The sequence below is a fragment of the Alexandromys fortis genome, unplaced genomic scaffold (genome assembly GCF_014885135.2).
Source record: "Alexandromys fortis isolate MF-2015 unplaced genomic scaffold, M_Fortis_MF-2015_v1.1 scaffold_3, whole genome shotgun sequence".
NCBI lineage: Eukaryota > Metazoa > Chordata > Mammalia > Rodentia > Cricetidae > Alexandromys > Alexandromys fortis.
The window spans coordinates 1336208-1342207 of record NW_026067909.1 but is presented as its reverse complement, the minus strand read 5'-3'; positions in this window follow the sequence as shown (position 1 = coordinate 1342207).

Sequence of the window (6000 nt, the reverse complement as noted above, 5' to 3'; positions counted from 1 at the left end):
AAAAAAAACGGTTAGGAGGGAGACCATAAATTTTTTATCGCGTTCTTTGTACCCAGTGCCTTTCTCTGATAAGTGAGAAGCGATAAAACCCAGACAGTGTCAGAAGTTTCTTTCTTATGAAAACCTTCTCATCAAAGAGCACCCTGCTTGTGAGTCCAAAAACATTGCTCACACTTCAGCGCTACACTTAGCTCTTCCCATGAGCTCACCAGCTCCTGCTTGCCAAGGCATAACAGGATTTCTAGGCTCCAGCCTGAATCGCTTGTCCAGGTTTGCAGAGCAGGACCACAGAGAAACAATTCCTTTCTCACTCCAGGGGAAGAAGGGTCAAAGCCCCAGGAGAGTGACCACACTGAAGTAGGTGGTGTAAAGGGAATCAAGAAATAAAACACGAAGTGAGGATCATAAGGAGTCCTAGAAGGATAATGATCATTATGGCAATGATCTGTGCAAATGGCCTTGGCCAAGGACAGGATGAGCCCAGGAGGGACAAATCCCATTTGAGGCTTGTGCTGTGCTCCAGCAGATAAAACTCTGCCCTTTACGGCTCTGTCTCTGAGCACACACCACTTTCCTGCCTCTACTAGCCAGGTCAGCTAAGACTTGCCCTGTTATGGCTGTTGAATGTCTTCCATTTGTCCCTCTCCCTTCATCTTCTCTCTCTCTCTCTCTCTCTCTCTCTCTCTCTCTCTCTCTCTCTCTCTCTCTCTCTCTCTCCCCTTCCCTCCCTCCCTCCTTCCCTCCCTCCCCCCTCTCCCCCTCTGTGTGTGTATGTGTATGAGTGTTGCATNCCTTCCTTCCTTCCTTCCTCCCTCCCTCCCTCCCTCCCTCCCTCCCTCCCTCCCTCCTTCCTTCCTTCCTTCCTTCCTTCCTTCCTTCCTTCCTTCTTCTATTGAGTCAGGCTTTTTTTATGTAGCCCCGGCTGTCCTGGAATTCACTCTGTAGACCAGGTTGGTCTCAAACTCAGATATCTGCCTGCCTCTGTCATCCAAGTGCTGGGATTAAAGGCATGTGCCACCATACCTAGCCAGCATATCAATTTTTCAGCATGGAAAATTATTTGATTTTTTTCAAGTCTACAAGTTGAATCTCTTTTTTCTATTTTATTTATTACTATGTCTACTTGTTTATTTATTTACATATTTGTTTTTTGAGACAGGGTCTTCCTATATATGTAACCCAGGATACCCTCAAACTTGCAATCTTCCCTCGGTAGCATCCTATAAGCTGTAATCACAGAAGTTTGTTACCTTGCCTGACTTCTGGGTTTCTAAATGTTTGCTTTTAAACAGATTTAAATAGGCCTTACTTCTTCTTTGGTGGCATGAGCTGATTTGATTTCCTTTAATCTCTTTTATTGAAGTTTCTCTTCGCTTTCCCAGTTTTTCAGGTATACAGTGTCCTCTGTCTACAGAGACCCAGGTCTCTTTCAGGGTTTCCTTCCTAATCTCAGAGTTCACGGGAAGAATTTGTCCTTTGCTTTCTCTCTTCCATACATTTTATGAATGTGTTTGGGGTAGCCTGGGGATGCGGCTCAGCTGTAGAGTGTTTGCCTTGCATGCTCAGAGTACTGCATAAACCAGTTGCAGCAGTGCGTGCCTATTATCCCAGCATTTCTGAGGTAGAGGCAGGAGGATCAGAAGTCTAAGTTCATTCGTGCTGCCTAGAGCTAGATACCAGCCTGGGATACATGAGACCTTGTGCAAAAAAAAAAAAAAAATATTAGGTTCATGTGACATTTCTTCAGCACATGACTGTCCTTTGGCAAGACCAGCATTGAGATGTGGGTAAGAAACACTTGATGCACTTTTTCTTCAACCCAGGCTTCTAAGGACTTTGGTCCAAGTGGCTGTTATTCTTCTACCCTGGGAAAAGCTTGGGCCTCAGCACCCACCCCTTTATAAATGGCCACTTGTTTTGCCTCTAGTTGCTGCCCAAGGCCATAAAGATGAGCAGTGATAGATATGAAAGAATAATTCCTATGAAAAACAGCACAGAACTGTGAGTGGTGGGTGCATACCTGTAATCCCCACATTTGGGAGGTAGAGGGAAGAGTTCAAGGCTAGCTAGGGCTACACTGTGTGATCCTGTGTCTTCAAATGAAACTAAATAAACAAATAAGATGCCAAACTAAACAAAGCAGTCTAGTCCGGGAAGATAAGATCTAGACAGTGAACTGGATACAAAGTAGGAACATAATGGCAATAAAAGAGTGGACAGAAAGCGCCAAGGAAGAGGAAAAAGCGGAGGAGGAAGAGGAGACCCAGCAGGCTGGGGAGTTGGGGAGGTCTTAAAAAGGGAAGTGAAGAGAAAAAGCAGGGGATATATTACAAAAACAATGAGATAAAAGGGCAGATCATTGAGTCTACTTTTGAACAACCACTATTCTCAAATATTTTGCATTGGTATGGATTTTTGTATGCCGATACAAATTTAAGATTATTTTTGTTAGAACATGCTGTACATACATTTCTACTCTTGTTTAAGGTATTGTACCTATGCAGTTCATTTAACAATGTAATTTAAATTTCTAGTCCTTTTGAAAGTTATTATTCCAAACTATTTAGGATAATAAAAAGATGCTGGTTAGTAGTTGGTCACCTATAACAATCAAACTTGTAGTCATGTTAAGTAGGATTTCAAGGTCAAACAGAGATATATTTAGATAGCTAGATGGTCTTCAAACCCTTAAAAGACCTACAGAATATGACATTTAAAATGTTTTGTTAATATAGGACTTTTCATAACAACGAAACATATCTGCTCCTGGCAGCACCAATTTACTTCAGAGAAGAGAGTGGGTATCTAAGAAACTCCATATACAGTTTACTCTCTTTGTGGCAAGCACTAACCATTGCCCTTGCCTCACCTGCTGCCAGTATGCTGTCCAAACTGGACAAGTAAACACTTAAGAAAGTGACTGCTGAACTTTTCCAAGACAGGGTAGAGTAGTCCTTCAAAAATTCCTGCTTCATAAAAAAGTCTGCCAGATCTTCTAGCCTGTAGGCAGGAGATAGATGCCTCAATGTTGCAGAGAAACCTTGGGCGGCTGCCCAGGCAGTCAGATATCTCTGTCAATTTGAAAGTAGTTTGTACTGCACTTCCTGTTTACTCAGATAATATTATATCCTTCTGGGGTCATTGATAGAACTGAAGACTAAGAAGTTATAGTTGCTATTTTCTTTATTCGTGATGAAAAGTAATCTAGGTACAAAATTCTGGACTCATCAGGAGAGGATAGTTGATGGGCTATTTTCTCTGAATTTGCAAATACGAATGGACTGGACATTGTGAATGTAATACTTACCTGATAATTGTTCTTATTATATACAGTTTTAGTGTGTTAGAGTTCAAACTTTCCTTTACTATTTAAACATAAAGGGAGAAATGTTGTGGAATAATCTTTTTGTACACTATGAATATGTGTCGCTTTGATTAGTTTAATAAAAAGCTGAATGGCCAATAGCTAGTAGGATTTTCAGGGCAGAGAGGATGCTGGGAAGAAGAAGGGAGCCTCCAAAAGATACAGAAAAGTAGGATGGACAGTACATAGATGAGGTAAACGAGCCTTAGGACAGCATATATATTTAGTAGAGATGTGTTAAGTTACAAGAGCTAGTTAGAAATAAGCCTAAGCTATTGCCCGAACTATCATAATAAGAAGTCTCTATATTGTTTATTTGGGAGCTAACTGGATGGTCAGAGAAAGGCTCACCACAGGGAAGGACTGACATTATAGGCAGACTTCTAGTCTCAGCTAAAGGACAAAGAGAAAAATACTTCAGACAGGCACATCCTCATGTCAAGATTGGCAAAATTTCTCAGTCTGCCCATTGTTTCTATTTCAGATTTAGGTTCAGAACAGCTTTCTCCAGCTGCCTCTTTCTGGCTGTCCTTTCTCCTGCTGGATCTCTGGTGTAGTGGATTTGAGCATGCTCACCTCCAGATACAAATACCTTTCCCAACTCAAGGAATGTTTGCTTGCATGTCTGTAAGGCCACCAAGAGGCCAGGAGAGGACGTTGGGGTTACAGATGTTTGGGAGCAGACTGATGTGTGTTCTGAGAACTGAACTCAGGTTCTGTATGGAATGCTCTTAACTGCTGAGCCATTTCTTCAGCCTTGAATATAATTTACCACAATCCTTTTCTCTTACTGTTTTTTTTTTTTTTGTTGTTGTTGACTTTTTGTTTTGTTTTATTTTGTTTCACTAATATTCCTGAGGTTTCTTCTCAGACTTCTTTTTGGAACTAGTGTGGATTTTTCAAATGATTAAAAGTTCAAAATCTGCCAGTGGTGACCCACACCTTTAATCCCAGCACTTGGGAGGTAGAGGCAGGTAAATTTTGCGAGCTTGAGGCCAGCCTGGTCTACAGAGTGAGTTCCAGGACAGCCAAGACTACATAGAGAAATCCTGTCAAAAAAAGGGGGGGGGGGAGTTTGAAGCCCAAATCAATGTAGCCTATGTTAATACCAAATAATAAGGTGGACAGCGAAGTATTGGGGAGATAAAACCTTCATAACCCATATTCTCTCACCTGTTTCTTTTTTTGTTTGTTTAAAAATATGTTTATTTTTATTATTTTTAAATCTTGTGCATATGTGTGTGCATGGGGCCCAGAGGCATCAGATCCCCTAGAGCTGGAGTTAAAGGCAGTTGTGAGCTACCCTGAAGTGGGTTCTGAGAACCGAACAGAGCAGCACGGACAGCACACACTCTTAACAGCTGAGCTGCGTCTCTGCTTTACACCCCGATCCCACCTCGTGAAACAGTCTTTCTGTGTAGCTCTGGATGGCTTCGAACTTGCAATGTCCCTTCTGCCTCTGCTTCCCCACCGCTGGGATTGCAGGAAGGAGTCACCATGCCTGGCAACCACAGCTGTTTCCCTAGTCAGTGTATACTGAGAATTGTCCGCAACAGAAAATGAAGCAGTCATTCCCTTTCCATGTGAGATGAAGTCAAACTTGCAGGATTTCTGTTCATTGTTAGTGAAGGAAGATTTCCTAGTTGTCTGTTTCCCACTCTGCTCACGCTGGGTTACCTGATGTGAAACTCCACACAGAATCACACACTTATGTCACTTTAAGGGACATTTGTCAAATTGACTTGTGGGTCTAACTTGGGTCTTGGCCCTCTGCTCAGAGTTCTTTGTCATGAGGTTCCCCAGTTTCTGTAGAATTATTTGCCTGAGTCTGTTGGTAGAGTCAATGTTTCAACAATCCCTGCCTTGTGTGCTCTGTTCCTACATGTTTTTAGATTGTGTAAATGTAATCAGAGTAACTCTGTTTCTCTGCTGAGAAAAGGCAACTTTGAGGTACAGGTTGTTCTTTCTTGGCTACAATTAATGATGGAAAGGAAAAAAAAAAAACGGTTAGGAGGGAGACCATAAATTTTTTATCGCGTTCTTTGTACCCAGTGCCTTTCTCTGATAAGTGAGAAGCGATAAAACCCAGACAGTGTCAGAAGTTTCTTTCTTATGAAAACCTTCTCATCAAAGAGCACCCTGCTTGTGAGTCCAAAAACATTGCTCACACTTCAGCGCTACACTTAGCTCTTCCCATGAGCTCACCAGCTCCTGCTTGCCAAGGCATAACAGGATTTCTAGGCTCCAGCCTGAATCGCTTGTCCAGGTTTGCAGAGCAGGACCACAGAGAAACAATTCCTTTCTCACTCCAGGGGAAGAAGGGTCAAAGCCCCAGGAGAGTGACCACACTGAAGTAGGTGGTGTAAAGGGAATCAAGAAATAAAACACGAAGTGAGGATCATAAGGAGTCCTAGAAGGATAATGATCATTATGGCAATGATCTGTGCAAATGGCCTTGGCCAAGGACAGGATGAGCCCAGGAGGGACAAATCCCATTTGAGGCTTGTGCTGTGCTCCAGCAGATAAAACTCTGCCCTTTACGGCTCTGTCTCTGAGCACACACCACTTTCCTGCCTCTACTAGCCAGGTCAGCTAAGACTTGCCCTGTTATGGCTGTTGAATGTCTTCCATTTGTC